This window comes from Vicugna pacos, chromosome 3 (genome assembly GCF_048564905.1).
Source record: "Vicugna pacos chromosome 3, VicPac4, whole genome shotgun sequence".
NCBI lineage: Eukaryota > Metazoa > Chordata > Mammalia > Artiodactyla > Camelidae > Vicugna > Vicugna pacos.
Genome location: NC_132989.1, coordinates 80,861,307 through 80,875,972, shown reverse-complemented (window position 1 = coordinate 80,875,972; position 14,666 = coordinate 80,861,307). Strand labels below are relative to the sequence as shown.

Below are 14,666 nucleotides of genomic sequence, written 5' to 3'. Positions count from 1 at the left end.
AGCTCACAGTCTACTGAGGAGATCAGTGTTTACGTAAAAATTTTAATAAGTTGTGAGAAGTGTGAACTGCACACTGTTAATGGCATCGCCATTTTTGGCTCCTCCCACTCTTGCATTTCCCGGATGGTGTCATTCACATTAGCCGCCACACTGCCCCCTTCCTTTTCATCTCCGCTGCCATCCCACAGTTCACTTGCTCCCTATCTTGTTCCTGGGCTCCTGCAATCAGTCCCCAGCTTCTCTCCCTGCCTCATTCTCCTGCCCCTCAAAACCAGCCCACCTCATGCTGCCAAGTAACCTATGTTGTCACTCTTATATTCAGAGACCACAGAGACGAATGAGGCAAGTGAAGACCCAGGAGCCTGAACACACAAAGCTGTTTGGGAACCTACCCAATTCCTTCTCTCTTTGCCCCACTCCCCTCCACATCCATACACTTCACCGCACACACCACGCCCAAGCGAGACTTCTCACAGGTCTTCAAAACGAGTCACCTTCCTATTATTCCCTTTGTCCACCCTGCCCTCCTATCTATCAGCTCATTAATAATCTCTGAAATTCAGATGCTCCTCCAAGATTCAGGTCAAGTCACCTCCTCCATGCTGCCTCCTCTCATTCCCCCACAATGTGATACCTCCCACTCTGACTTGCTTTAGTGTTGCATCTGGAACTCCTTCAGGGCACTCTAATTCTCTCTTGCACGACAGTCATTAGTATGTTGAATTCTACGGTCTCTATATCTTTAGGACAGTACTTTGTCTTTATCATCTTCCTCCAATACAGCACTGAGCAGATTGCCTCAAGCAAAGCACATGCTGAATAAATAATGAACACGTTTTTTATTTTTGTATGTGATATGGTGGGAGAAAATTCATGAGGACTCAATAAGAAACAAAAGTTTTTCCTTTCTTATTATTATCATCTAAGCTTTTAACCAACAAATCTTTTTTCATCCCCAGGCAGTATGCTAGGCACTCGGAGTACAATAATAAAGACACAAAGGCCAGTGTTCAATAAATGCACATTCTCTATTGGAGAGACTGACACGTAACACAAATAAAATAATAAGATACATGAAAAATAATATGAATTGCAAAATTATACCAGTTCTACTACTAAGTAGGTGTATGACCTTGGGCAAGTCACTTATTCTGTGAGATAAGCATGGATAAGTATAAAATGCAAACTCATGGGCAACCTATGAATTTCTGATTCTAAACATTGGATGGCCTCTTTTGCTAGTGGGTGGCACTTTGATGTTAATAGGTGCCAATGTATTTGGGAGAATTATTAATGCCACTTAATTCCAGGGAAATTAAGCACCAACTAAAGAAAGGTGAAAACCAGCAGCTGAAATTGATAATCAGTCAATGAGAAAATGAATTATAAGTACTTTAGCAGCACCACTACATGAACAAACCAGCGAAATTCAAGGTCATAATGCAGGGGATGTGGGTACCTCCATCAACACGTGCTGAAGGCTACTGTGAGATGCTCTTCTCTGCCAAACTCCCAAAATGAGAATTAGATCACCCTCCAAGCTTCCTAATTGAAACTATTTAAAAATCGGTCATCAGAATAGATGTGTTTTGTCACCTTAAAGAGAGTCGATGGTTCCCAGATAAGCAGAACTTGCCTTATAATACAATTGAAAATACATCATTTTAAAAAATGATTCAACACAAAGAGTGGTTATCATTCATATAGTTGTAGGAAAATGAGGCCAAAGAAGCAAATGCAGACAGTGCTTTCCCAAGCTCTCTCCAGGTGAAAAGAAGTCTTGACCAGCAGATTCTGAGTTCAACTCTCTTGGCCAAGGACTCCTGACATAGAGGTGAATGTCCTACTTCACCCCGGCACAAAATATACAAGCCATTTTATGGGCTCCTCTAGCTCTGATTCTCTGCTCATCAGGCCTGGTTACTTATTGCTCATAAGGTCTGTCTGTAGGACTAGAATATGACAGTCAAGTGGATGATTATTTTGGTTTCCGGGACAGTTGTCGTTTTCATTGCAAATTAATATGTCATTCTCACTGACACATCAGTCTCATTAGCTGATTCATATGAGTCCTCAAGCAGTTGCCCTCTCAGTGAACCCAACAATCGAGTTTCCGAGCTGAAAGGCTGAGCTCTAAACAATTCATCCTTAGAAAGTGCAGCTCCAGATGACTTACAGAGGTTCCCGAAAGACAGTGGGGTGCCCTTCTCTGAGAGACTTCCCTCGCCATCACACATTACATGTAACTTTTCTCCAAACTCTTCTAGTTGGTACTTAGAGGTAAGACCAGGTTTCCTTTTCCTTGTGCATCATGGAGGCTAGTCAGGCACAATGCCCTAGTGGGCATGAGAGATGCTTTCCTCTGGGCTCCCACATTCTACCAATACTATTTACTACACAGGATTGGAAATGTGGGGTGCAAGACAGCCTTCTCTCTCCCATGTGGGCAAGGACTTCTTTTTGCTCCTCTGTGGAGCTCCGCACCTGGGGCCTGGCACCCCAAAGGCACTCAATAAATGCTTGTGAATGAAGCAATCAGTCAGTATCATCAAGAACTTATTGGAAATTCACACGTTCTAAATTCAGAACTACAAATGATATGGTTCCTATTCCCAAGTAAAATCAATGCAACACATAAGACCTGAACTGTGAACATGATTTTTTCTTACGATGGGTCATTAATCAATGAAAACCAGCTCAGCCACGAAGAGGTCATTCGGAACAACAAATTCTCTTTTCGCATCTCTCAAACACTGTGAAAGGGACTCAGTCCACAGCAACAGTCTATAAAAGCTCCTTTGTTTCATACAGTTATCCCATATCACACAAGATCTTTGATCTACCTATCTCCTTCAGACCTTCCACCAAAACTCCTCTCCCAGATCCAGTCCTCAAACCTCATTCCTTCTCTCTCTCTACCTTTTCCCTTGATTCTGCACCACAAAAGCCCAAAAGAACTGGTTGAAATTTCAAATCTTGCTTGAAGTGCAAAGAAGGAAAAGAAAATAAATAAGCGAACCAGAATCAGTCATTGTAAGCAGTGAAAGGATACCTCGAAACTATCATACATTTAAAATTTTAGCCTGATCATGTAACGATAGTTTAAAGAAGCCAGAATAATTTCTCTTTATTTTCATTTTAAAAATTTGCTTATTGTACAAAAAATTTATTTATTGTCCCCCCAAAAAAGAAAGTGTTTAAATTTTTTAAGTATCTACAATGTTTGGGAGACTTGTGACAATCACAAAAGATCTACTGAGCACCTATTATAAAAATTGTTTTGGAAGGGATACTGCATCAAGACCACCCCTGTATCTGGACATTCACTGGACAAGCTCACAGAACTCAGCTTATAGTTGCACTTACAGCTAAGAGTCTTACACTGTATTAAGAAATACAGCAAAGACACAGACAGAGCCAGATCATAAGGGGAAAAAACACGTGGAGACTCGAAGGACTTCCATATACAGGCTTCCTTATGCTCTCTCCCTCCAATGAGAGGTTGCACAGAGAACACTTTCCATGACAATGAAAAAGTTGCAACATGTATGCAATGATTCTGCCTAGGGAAGTTCCTCAGAGACTCAGCACCTGAGGTTTCTATTGTGGGCTGGTCACGTACGCAGTCTGAAAATTCCAGACTCTCAGAGGCGAAGCAGATATTCCAGTAAAAACTATATTGTTTGCACAAAACTCTAGGCACAATAAACCACACTTATTCAGTTAATTATTGACTGAGAGCACTCTGAGGCCAAATTCCTAGATGCCAACCAAGGGACAGCCTTGCAAGCAAGCCTTCCCAAGAGAAGCAGTCTCAGGTCTGCTATGTTAAATCTTTTCTGCAGAGATACAAAGACCAAGTTCTTGCCCTTGAGACAATTAAAATCCAGAGGAATAAGGTTTATACATAAAAACATGCAGTGTATATAGTAGACATCACTTGATAGATAGCACTAAAGCAACATTTTTCAAAGTATCCTTTAGACAACCTTTATCAGAATCACCAGAGTGCTTGTCATCTTAATGGCTATGCCTCAAAGCATCCTTAGCAGAAGAATGAGGCATTCATCAAACCATGGGGTTGAAGTGAGATTACAGAAGACTTTGGATGCCACATTGAAAACTTTGAATTTTATTTCATAGCCATGGGAAACCACTGAAGGTTTTCTTTCTATTTCACCAGCCAATAATAAGATCAAAACAGCATTGTTTGAAGATGAATCTCATTACCTTTTGTAGGACAGAGCAGAAGAGGCAGAGAGTAAGCCAAGAGGCCAGAAGCTCAAAGGGAAGGTAAACAATCATAACTAGTATCTAGGGACCTCTCACTAGGAGTTTACCCCATCCAAGGCACTTTACATGAATCCCCATGCCAATTCCCTAAAGTAGGTGCTCTTGCCCCGTTTTACAGATAAACTTGCCCAATGTCACACAATGAACTCAAACCTAGAGGGTGTGATCCCAGAGCTCGTGTATTCACTCGCTGTCCAACAGACCTGTGCAACAGAAGGTCAGGGCAGAGGAGAAGAAACGAGCGGTGAGGCAGTGCACACAGCAAGGGGGAGCAAGTAACCCCGGCTAACTCCCACACTTAGCTTGTCCTTTCTTCCCTTTGGAGACTTTATTCTAAGATGATGGGCAGAGAGTCATCTTTGAAAAATGGTAGAAGATTGAAAGAGAGAACTAAAACCAGAAATTGTCAGATTTTTTCTAAATGAGAATAAGAGAGGTGAAGAATAAACAGGAGTCAGAGGCCTCTTCTTGACCCAGATAGACAGTAAGAAACAAAGTGCCCCGTTGCACCTCAATTTACAGAAAAGAGTGGGCAGCCCGTGGCATTCTTTTATTTTTAATATCTCAGAGAAATTTACACTATTAAAAATCTTCCTTTCTGTTTATTTCCCTCTGAAATAACACAATCCCAAAATTACTTACGAACTGAGCTGCTCTGGAGAATGTAATTTTTAAGACGTCTAAAATGAACGCTCCAGAATTATCACCAGTCTCATCATCAAGATACATTTGTTGGTCACTTAATTGCATAAAAAGTTTGAGATGCTAGAGTAAAACACTGTCCCAGGAGCTTTCGAGGATGCAGCAGTTATTTGTTTAATCAATAAATATCTTAGTTCTTCATAAAATCCGGAATTAAGCAACAAGACATTCCACTATTTACAGGGAATTAATCTGTTGCCTCAATTGGCATTAAGCAGAAAGCCAACGGCCACTAAAAGAAGTTTAAATTAATGCACCAAAATAACTCAGTCCTAGGAGACTAATCTTATCATGTTGGAACTGACTATAATCTTTTTTAGCCATTAACATGACTTCTAAGTGAGCAGTCTGTATCTTTCGTATTCAGAATCCCGATTAGGCAACTCCAGCACTCAGAAGGAGGGTCAAGATATGACAAAGAGGAACAACTTACACAAAACCTTTAAAGCCTTCTGTCACCTGAAGGCCTGTGGAATGTATCCTGCTATTGGCGAAAATTAATTCTGATTCAGGTAACCGGCTCAGTGATAGCTTGCTTGAGAATTCTTTTCCCCTAAGAAGTAATGCCAGTTAGAAGTTTTTCTGTGACATCTTTTGTTACAGCCTTCTGATGAGATATAAAAGAATTAAAGGGACCATGACCTGCCTTCCAGGAGTCTCATGAGAAAGATTGTGCAGACGCAGATAAAAACAATGTGAATATACACAGGTAAAAGCATGGGTCATGGAAGTCGCACGACGTTGGTTTGCAGCCTGGCTCTACCAGTCGCCACCTTAAGCAAGTTCTACAATGTCTAAGTTTCAGTTTCCCCTTCCAAAAGCTGGGTTAACACCACCACCCACCCGACAGGTTGTTGTGAAGAGGTAGTAAGATAATGAACATAGAATGCTTAGCACATAAAAGGAGTCCAACAAATAAATGTTAGCTGCTATTATCACCATAAAATGACTGGTTTTGTTTTTATTATAACTACTGCTTCTACCACAGTGGATTCTCTCATCTATATTTTGCCCCATACCTTAAAGATAAGGAGGCTCCCAGGCTGCACACAGCGGTCCAGTCCAGATGGAATAATTCACCTCGGGCAGGGAATCTAGGAGGCTCACGGTTTGTCAGAAGGTCAAAGAAGAATATTTCAGATGGAGGAGATGGCTGTAAGAAGGGAAGAAGCACAGCCTGGATAAAGCAGATAAGTCAGTTTGCTCTAAACGGCTTCCTGAGCTGAGGAAGGGCACATGTTCAGAGTCATATGATTTTCAGAGCTGAAAAGTGACTTAAAAATCCTTAAGTCACTCCAAAAAAAAAAAAAAACCCACAGTTTTGGACAACCACAAATCCTTTAGTGTTATTTGAAATTTTGAAATAACTTCAGTACCAAGAGGGAAAAAAGATGAATGCAGTGGGTAACTTTGAGGGAAAAAAATTTTTTTTATTTTGATCTTGAAAGATACACATTGCTTCCTTGGATCATGTGGCAACAATGTGAGCTCTGAATCTGCTTGTTCACCACTAGCTTTCCTTCCTAAGTAATGGGGGAAACAGAGCCCGATGCAGGTTATTCTCAATGTCAAGCTTCTTGGCTGCTTTATTTTCAAATTTCAAAAGTCACAGGACACCTTCACGCTGACTCTGATACATCTCATATGGGGCCAAGACAAAGGACCTTAAGACTCTAGTGACTGGCTCTTAGCCACACAGCTACTTGGCGAAGCAAAGAAACAGGAATCCTGCAGATGGAGAGGAAGATTCAGAGGAGGAGAGGAAATAAAAATGACAGTGAGGGCTTAGAATAACTTGCTGTGGGAAATCAAGTGATGTGGGCAGCTAACTTAGATTTCAGCAAGAAAGGGACTTCAGCAAAATGATGTTTTTCAGGAAAAGCATCCTCGCTGCTGTATACAGAGCACAATAAATTAACTACGTCAGATTCCTTACCTCGGCAGCTTTTGCTGCCAGAACCCGTGATGAAATATCAACAAAATACATTTAAAGGTAAAACCCACGTGTAATGTTTTTCATTTGAGGAAGTTTTTCTATTTATAACCGGTGCTTAAACAATTTTAGGAATGAAGATAAAATGAGATTTTTTTCTCAGTTGGTTATAACAAATTTAAGGGCTCAGTAGCTTAAAAAAAAATAGAAAACAAAAGTTGTTTTAAGGCAGAATTACACGCTGAGCACACAGGAGCTTGGCCTTTTTTGGGTGTTTCCCAAGTCAAAACCCAAGTTTTAGCCCTGCTTCCCTGAGAGGTGTCCTCTTGCTCTGACAACTTAAGACGTTCCGAGTTCTCCTCGGACGACATTTTCAATTCAAAGAACTGGTGGCCGGGTATTTTCCAGAGAGAGTCCTTGTATCAGAACCCCGCCTTCCTTCCCGGCACAACTGTGCATATTGACCTAGTACAGACATACGTTCTCGTTAAAGTCTCAGCAAATGTTTGATAATGACCCTGACCTTCAAGACCCAGCCACCACCCTGAGCTTTTATAGCCTCTTCCCCAAAAGGGCAGGATAAAAAAGGAGCTTCAAGACTGGAATTTATTCTGCTTAGCCACTTCCCCTACTACTTACCAAAGGCTTTGCTGATGGGAATATTCATAAAGGGTAACATAAACACATCCATGTTTGAGTTGCCATCTGAAACCGAAGTTCAGTACACTGGGAACATTCTTCGTGCTGACCGGCAAATTGTGGTGTTTTCTCAGAAGAAAAGAGGACAGCCCTTTTCTCTTGGAGACGTGGGAAACAGGCAGGCATGTGGCAGACTCCAGAGTTTCTATATAGGAAGGGAGCGGAGCAGGAGTCTACTGAGAAGAGGAAGCTATGGACTTTGCCTAAACATGTGTTTGCAAGCACATGTCTATCACGTGCATTGCGTGTTATCCCGAGGCTGCTTGGGTTTTATCAGTGTCAGCTGAGTGGAGGTGATGGCGCTAATGATTAAGCCTCTACATCCAAGCCACACCCTGGCCTCCCACTGCAGACTGAATGAAGAGAGGAAAGGCTAGAGTGGGAAAAATTGGAAAAACCTAATGTCAATGTGTCCACTCTGGTACGATTCCCTGAAGTCTCTCTTGGGGGAATTTAGGTCTGGAAAGCTTCCAGACACAGGCAAGTAAACATTCAAAGCCCTTATTGGAATGATCCAAGCAAATCATTCCACACCCATCCGCAGTATTTTTTACCTTATTCATATCCTATGTTGGACTTGGGGAAAAGATGAGTTACTTTTGTGAAGAGATAATAATGTAAATGGTACAAAATTCAAGTTATAAAAGAACGTAAAGTGAAATATCCTCCCCATCTCTGACTCTCAGCCGCTCAACTACTGTGGCAGTTTCTTGAATACATCAATATGTCCAAAGCTGTTCTATGCATATCCAAGTACACATGTACATGTATTCTTATGGAAAACTTATATATGACATATGTAGGAGTTTTCAAACTTTTTTACTGTGATCCACAAAAAGAAGTGAACATTCTCTTTTGTACCATTGTTGTAGCTATCTGTGCCCCAGAGAGCTATGATTATTTTAGCTTTGTAGTATGTGTTCAGATCACTCATGCTTCTCATTGCTTTCCTGAGTCACAGTTTTTCCTGGCTATTCTTGTGTGCTTATTTTTCCATAAAATCTTTAGAATCAGCTTCTTTCCTTTCTTCAATTGCATCTTGGCACCAATTGTTTCTATGTATAAAAACTATTGATTTTTGTATCAAGCCACACTACTCAGTTCTCTTACTGTTTATTATTGGCTGTGATCATTCAGTTAATTTCCTTGTTTTCTAGGCAGAGTCATAGTCTTTGTAAATATGATGACTTTACCTCCTCCTTTTGCATTTGTACATCTCATATTTTCTCTCATCTAAAAAGTTGGCTAGTACTTCAAGATTAATGTTCACCAATGTGATGATAGTGACATTCTTGTCCTGAGTGTGAACGCTTCAGTTGTTTACCTATCAGGCATGAGCTGACTTTTTTTTTTTGAGTAAACTTAATTTATTCCAACTGTTATTTATTTATTTATTTATTTATTTATTTATTTATTTATTTATTTATTATTTTTAACATTTTTTATTGAGTTATAGTCATTTTTACAATGTTGTGTCAAATTCCAGTGTAGAGCACTATTTTTCAGTTATATGTGAACATACATATATTCGTTGTCACTTTTTTTTTTTGCTGTGAGCTACCACAAGATCTTGTATATATTTCCCTGTGCTATACAGTATGATCTTGTTTATCTAGTCTACATATGCCTATCAATATCTACAAATTCTGAAATCCCGGTCTGTCCCTTCCCACCCCTCACCTCCTTGGCAACCACAAATTTGTATTCTATGTCTATGAGTCTGTTTCTGTTTTGTATTGTTTTGGTTTTTTTTTTAGATTCCACATATAAGTGATCTCATATGGTATTTTTCTTTCTCTTTCTGGCTTACCACTTAGAATGACATTCTCCAGTTCTCCAGGAACATCCATGTTGCTGCAAATGGCATTATGTTGTTGGTTTTTATGACTGAATAGTATTCCATTCCACAATCTTCTTTATCCAGTCATCTGTTGATGGACATTTAGGCTGTTTCCATGTCCATTTAGGCTATTGTAAATAGTGCTGCTAGGAACATTGGGGTGCAGGTGTCTTTTTGAAGTAGGGTTCCTTCTGGATATAAGCCCAGGAGTGGGATTCCTGGGTCATATGTTAAGTCTATTCCTAGTCTTTTGAGGAATCTCCATACTGTTTTCCACAGTGGCTGCACCTTTTGAGGTAAGCTAAATCTGTTATATTAAGGTAATATGAATTGAGGTCTGTTTTATGTTTTTTTCCATAATTCATCATGGATTTTACTTTTATAGCAAACAGTTTCAGCAACCAAGGGTATGAACACCCATGTTTTAATACATTAGTAAGGTGAGTTACATTGATAGGTTTTCTAATACTAAGCTATCCTGGAATAAACCTCACTTGGTCGTGTTCTATTTTTCTTTTTCTGGCACCTTGGATTCTGTTTGCTAATATATTATTGAAGACTTTTGCACTGATAGTCACAAGAGACACTCGTCTGTGGTTTTCCTTCATTTTATTGTGGATATTCCATGGCAGACTTCGGCAGCAACGTAATCTTTACTTTATAAAAAGAAATCAGAGGCTCTTCTTCTTTTTCTAGAAGAGTTTAAAAAGCAATGGAGTGATTGCTTGTTTAAAGTTATAGAGAGTTCACCTGTGAAAGCTTTGGCACCAGGTAGTTAGGGCGAGGGGCAGACTTTCAACAACTTTCCTGTTTTTCCAAGTGTAATTGAGTGCTTTAGATTTTCCAACTCTCCTGGGGCCAGCCTTAGAACTTTTGCTTTTCTGGAAATTACATATTTTATCTAGATTTTAAATATATTTGCTTATGGTTGAGCAAATAAGTCTCCTACAATCTTTGTTAATTTATCTGTGATTATTTCTCTGCTCTTGCTGTCTTTTTTCATCGATTTCTGCTTTCTCCCTTACAAAAGTAAGCCTGTTGCAGCATTATTCACAATAGCCAGCAGGTGGAAGCAATCCAAATGTCCATCAACAGATGAATGAATAAATAAAATGTGGTTATACATGCAAGAAGTATTATTCAGACATAAAATGGAAAGAAGTTCTGACACATGCTACAGTATGGATGAACCTTGAAAAAATTATGCTAAGTGAAATAAGTCAGACAAAAATGGACAAATATTGTATGCTTCCACTTACATGGAATATCTAGATTACACAAATTGATGCAAACAGAAAGTAGATTCGAGGTGACTAGGGGCTGGAGCAAGGGGAGAAGGGAAGTTATTGCCTGATGGGCACAGAGCGTCTGTTCAGGGTGATGAAAACTTTTGGAAACAGATAGTGGCAATGATTGTACAACATTGTAAATATAATTAATACCACTGAATTTTACACTTTAAAATGGCAAATTTATGTTATGTATATTTTACACCATAAAAATTAGATCATTTCCAAAACATGACCATAGCAAACAGTTTTATTTAAAGTTTTATTCAGGCACAACTCATGGACTTAGTTTTGCCATTTAAAATTTTTTTCAAATTTATTCATTTCTGCTTTTATCTTTGTTAACGTTTTATTCTATAACTTTTTTTCTCTATTTCGTAAGTTCTGGTATTTGCTTAATTCACTTAATGTAATTCTTAATTATAAGTATTTAATGCTACAAATTTTCCTCTAGGCACTGCTTCAGCATGATCTCATAGTCTCCAATGTGTCATGTTTTAATTTTTGCTGCTTTCTAAGTAGTCTGCAGTTTCAGTTTCAATAATTATTTAACGTGTGTTCTTTAACGTCTAGGAGGTAAGAAGGCTTTCTTTTTCTATTTTTATTATTACTTTCTGATGACCATTATGAAAATGGTCATCATAGAATATTGTCTATTTTTGGGGGGAAAATTATCAGTTGTCTTTGTGGTTTAACTTGTAGTTAATTTTTGTGACTGCTCCCTTGATACCTGAAAGGAAACTATATGTTTTCACAGTGAACAGCTTGCTGTATGTTTAAGAGCTATCTTAGTGATTATGTCCATTAGGCCATCTGTATCTTCACATGCTTTTTCTACTTTATCTGTCAGTAGGTAAGAGATAAGGATTGAAGTTTCCTACGATTAAAGCATTCCTGTCTATTCCTATTTCCCGTAACTTTGGCACCATGTCTTCCATGAGAATTTATTCATCCCATTAAATTACATCATGAGCTCCATCCTTTACTGTTATCAAGTACACTTTTTGCCTAATTGGATGGTTTTTGTTTTGAACACCACCACACAGTTATAAATGCTGCTTTTCCCTCCCCCCTCCCTTTCTGTTAGTCAGTTTGGGCTGCTCTAACAAAATACCATAAACTGGGTGGCTCGAACAACAAAGCCCTACTTTCTCACAGTTCTAAACACTGGCAAGTCCAAAACCAAGGTGGCAGTGTGGTCAGGTTCTGGTGAGAGCCCTCTTCCTGGCGTGGACACTGCTGCCTTCTCGCTGTGTCTTCACATGGCAAAGAGAAAGCTCTGGTGTCTCTTCCACTTCTTAGAAGGCCCCACCCTTATGACCTTATTTAACCTTAATTCGCCCCCTTACTCATCTCCAATATATAATCACATGGGGGTTAGGGCTTCAACATGCGAATCTGAAGAGGGGACACAGTTCAGCCCATAGCAATGTCTCTACTCAACTCTTTGTCTTCAGCCTTTTCTGGGCTTCACTGTTTCAGGTATATCTTACTATTATATCTTATCATTGTTATTTTATTATTCCACATAATTGGATGTCACTCTTTTTATATATTTGAAAATCTCTTTTAATAGATGAGTTAGATAATTTAAATTTATTGTTATGGTCATATGTTTGGTTAAAATTTGTTACTCACATTTTATAACCCCTTCTCTTGCTTTTTGATATCCCTGTGTATTTTTTTTTTTTTTTTTTTGCTGTTATAACAGCTTGATTTCCCCACCCTTTACAATAGTTTGATTTTTGCCTGGATGACAGAAGAATTTGTCTTCGAAGGCTGGTAAATTTACCTGGATATGTGTCAATGTTGATCATTCTGTATTCGCTTTTCCTGGACTACGGTGTGCCCTTTTCATGTGTAGAGTTGAGTCTGATTTAATTTTCTAAAGCATTTTACTGAATATCTCCAGGCTTCCTCTTGGAGGATACAAATGAGGCATATGTTGCAATTCTTTTGTCTGCCATGTCTTCCATATTCTCTTTAATCCATTCTAACTTTGTTCATTTCTAGTTTATTTTGCTTGCTTTTCTTAATCCTGCCCACCTAATCTTCACTGATGTCAGCAGTGTTTAATTCTCCTTTGTGTTTACACCAGTATGACTGAATTTCCATGATGGCTTTATTTTCCTCTCCTGCCTCCTTCCTGAACTCTTGAGGATCTTGGTTCATCTCCTCTGTGGTGCCCCTGTCAGTTTCCCCGAGCTCTCAGTTGCTCTGCTTTGAGCCTCTTCATTGTTCCACTAAGTTCTGTTAATTCGTAGCCACTTATTTGGACGTAACTTTCAGCATCTTGGGGGCCACTTGTTATTGTGAAGGTGTTTTTCGGCTGTATATACCCCCTGCCCCCTCCCTCCTTTTGTCTTGTACTGTCTTTGTATGGAGCTGTGCTGGTTGCCTTTTATTGCTCATCATTAAATTAAGTGCTTCCTACCTAGATGTTAGAGGTGGTACTTGTTGGGGAGGGAGTGAGCAGTTCCCGGCTAGCAGGAATTCTCAGCGGTTCAGGGAGAATCTCACTATGACGAGGCTACATGCGTGACTTCTTTTAGCTTTTACCCCTCTCCAGCCAACAGATATTAGCGGCGAGAGAGCAGAACTCATTTCAGCCTCTCCTGCACCCTGCCTCAGCAGGAGACAGACCAAAGGCGGCATTTCTACATGGTTTTTATTTTTAACTCACCTCTGGTTTTTCCATTTCTCTGTGGGATGAAATAAGGTCCAGGAATCCAGCCTCCCACCCTCATCACAGGTAGATGTTGTTCCTGTGATTCCAAAGAAGGGCCAATTGGATTTGCCTTTCAGAGTGCTGTCTACTTAGGAAAACAGTTCCCTGCCAGCTTCGTCTAAGCTCTGCGTCCACAAACACCCACTCTGGGAGTCTTTCTGCACCCGTGTTTGACCTTCCTGCATGGGCAGCACTTCCCATATATTATCTTCTGGGGGTTAGTGTTCAACTTTTATGAAGGTAAATTCATATTTCTCTCCTTTTTTTTCAGGCAAATTCTTAGGAGAAGGGTAGAAGAAATATCTTTAGTCTGCCCTTTTACAATAGAAGCCCCATTATTTACAGAAGGAAAGATGAAGTTTAAAGTAAACATAAAGAGCAGCCTTAAAGGGGAAAAATGTCCTCACACATGCTGAGAACTAAGGATGGAAGAGAGTGGACCACTTAGAGTCCGTGGTCTGCAAAACGGGATCCATGGACCAGCAGCGTCAGCATCATGTGGGAGCTGGCTAGAGATGCAGAATCTTAGGCCCTGCCCTGCCTCAGACTCCTGACCCACAACAGGACACCACATTAAAAGATCCCCAGGTGATGCATATGCACAGAGATGTGGGAGGCTCCTCTGCAGATCTCAGCTCAAGCATCACCTCCCTTCGCTGACCCAGTCACCTCAGGTCCCTTTGTTACACACTCATAAAACATTCCTCTTTCTCTGAGCTCTCGTTTTGTAATGATACATTTATTAGGATAATTTTTTCTACTCATCTGTATCCTTCCCCAGTAGCGCCAGGCTCCATGGCTTTCCCACAACCAGTCAATAAATATTTGCTGAATGAGTAAATGAAAGTGCAAAATATAATGTTTGTGTCTTGGGGCATTTTTTGTGCCGCTTGGTACCTTCCCAGTCTCCCACCTGCCACCTTCTTGCATCAAATTCATCCATGCCTGCCGCAGCCTGGAACTCCTCAACCCAGCCCTCTGACTGGCCCAACTTCATCCCCAGGCATGGCTTTGGAAAAGACCCAGTCAGAAGAAGTAAGGGAGGAAAGAATAAATGGCATCCACGACAAACCCAAGAATCTCATCCAGAGCACAGTTCCCCAGCATCTTATGTACTTGTAAATGGCACAGAGATCCTGTTACCTGAGTGTTATTTTGGAAAATCCAATCATGATTGCTGCG

The 14,666-nt window shown here is 40.0% G+C and overlaps 1 protein-coding gene across 1 annotated transcript in view; it reads right to left on the bottom strand.

The window, feature by feature from the left end:
• Positions 1–7,768, bottom strand: part of LOC140695678 (endogenous retrovirus group K member 7 Gag polyprotein-like) — a 448,384-nt gene extending 440,616 nt beyond the window's left edge. Inside the window, exons 1-2 of the mRNA XM_072958636.1 lie at positions 7,568–7,768; positions 6,015–6,148 (exon numbers count right to left, since the gene is read on the bottom strand). The gene's annotated coding sequence lies outside the window, so the exon portion shown is untranslated. The remainder of the gene's footprint in view (positions 1–6,014; positions 6,149–7,567) is intronic.
• Between the last annotated feature and the right edge of the window lie 6,898 nt (positions 7,769–14,666).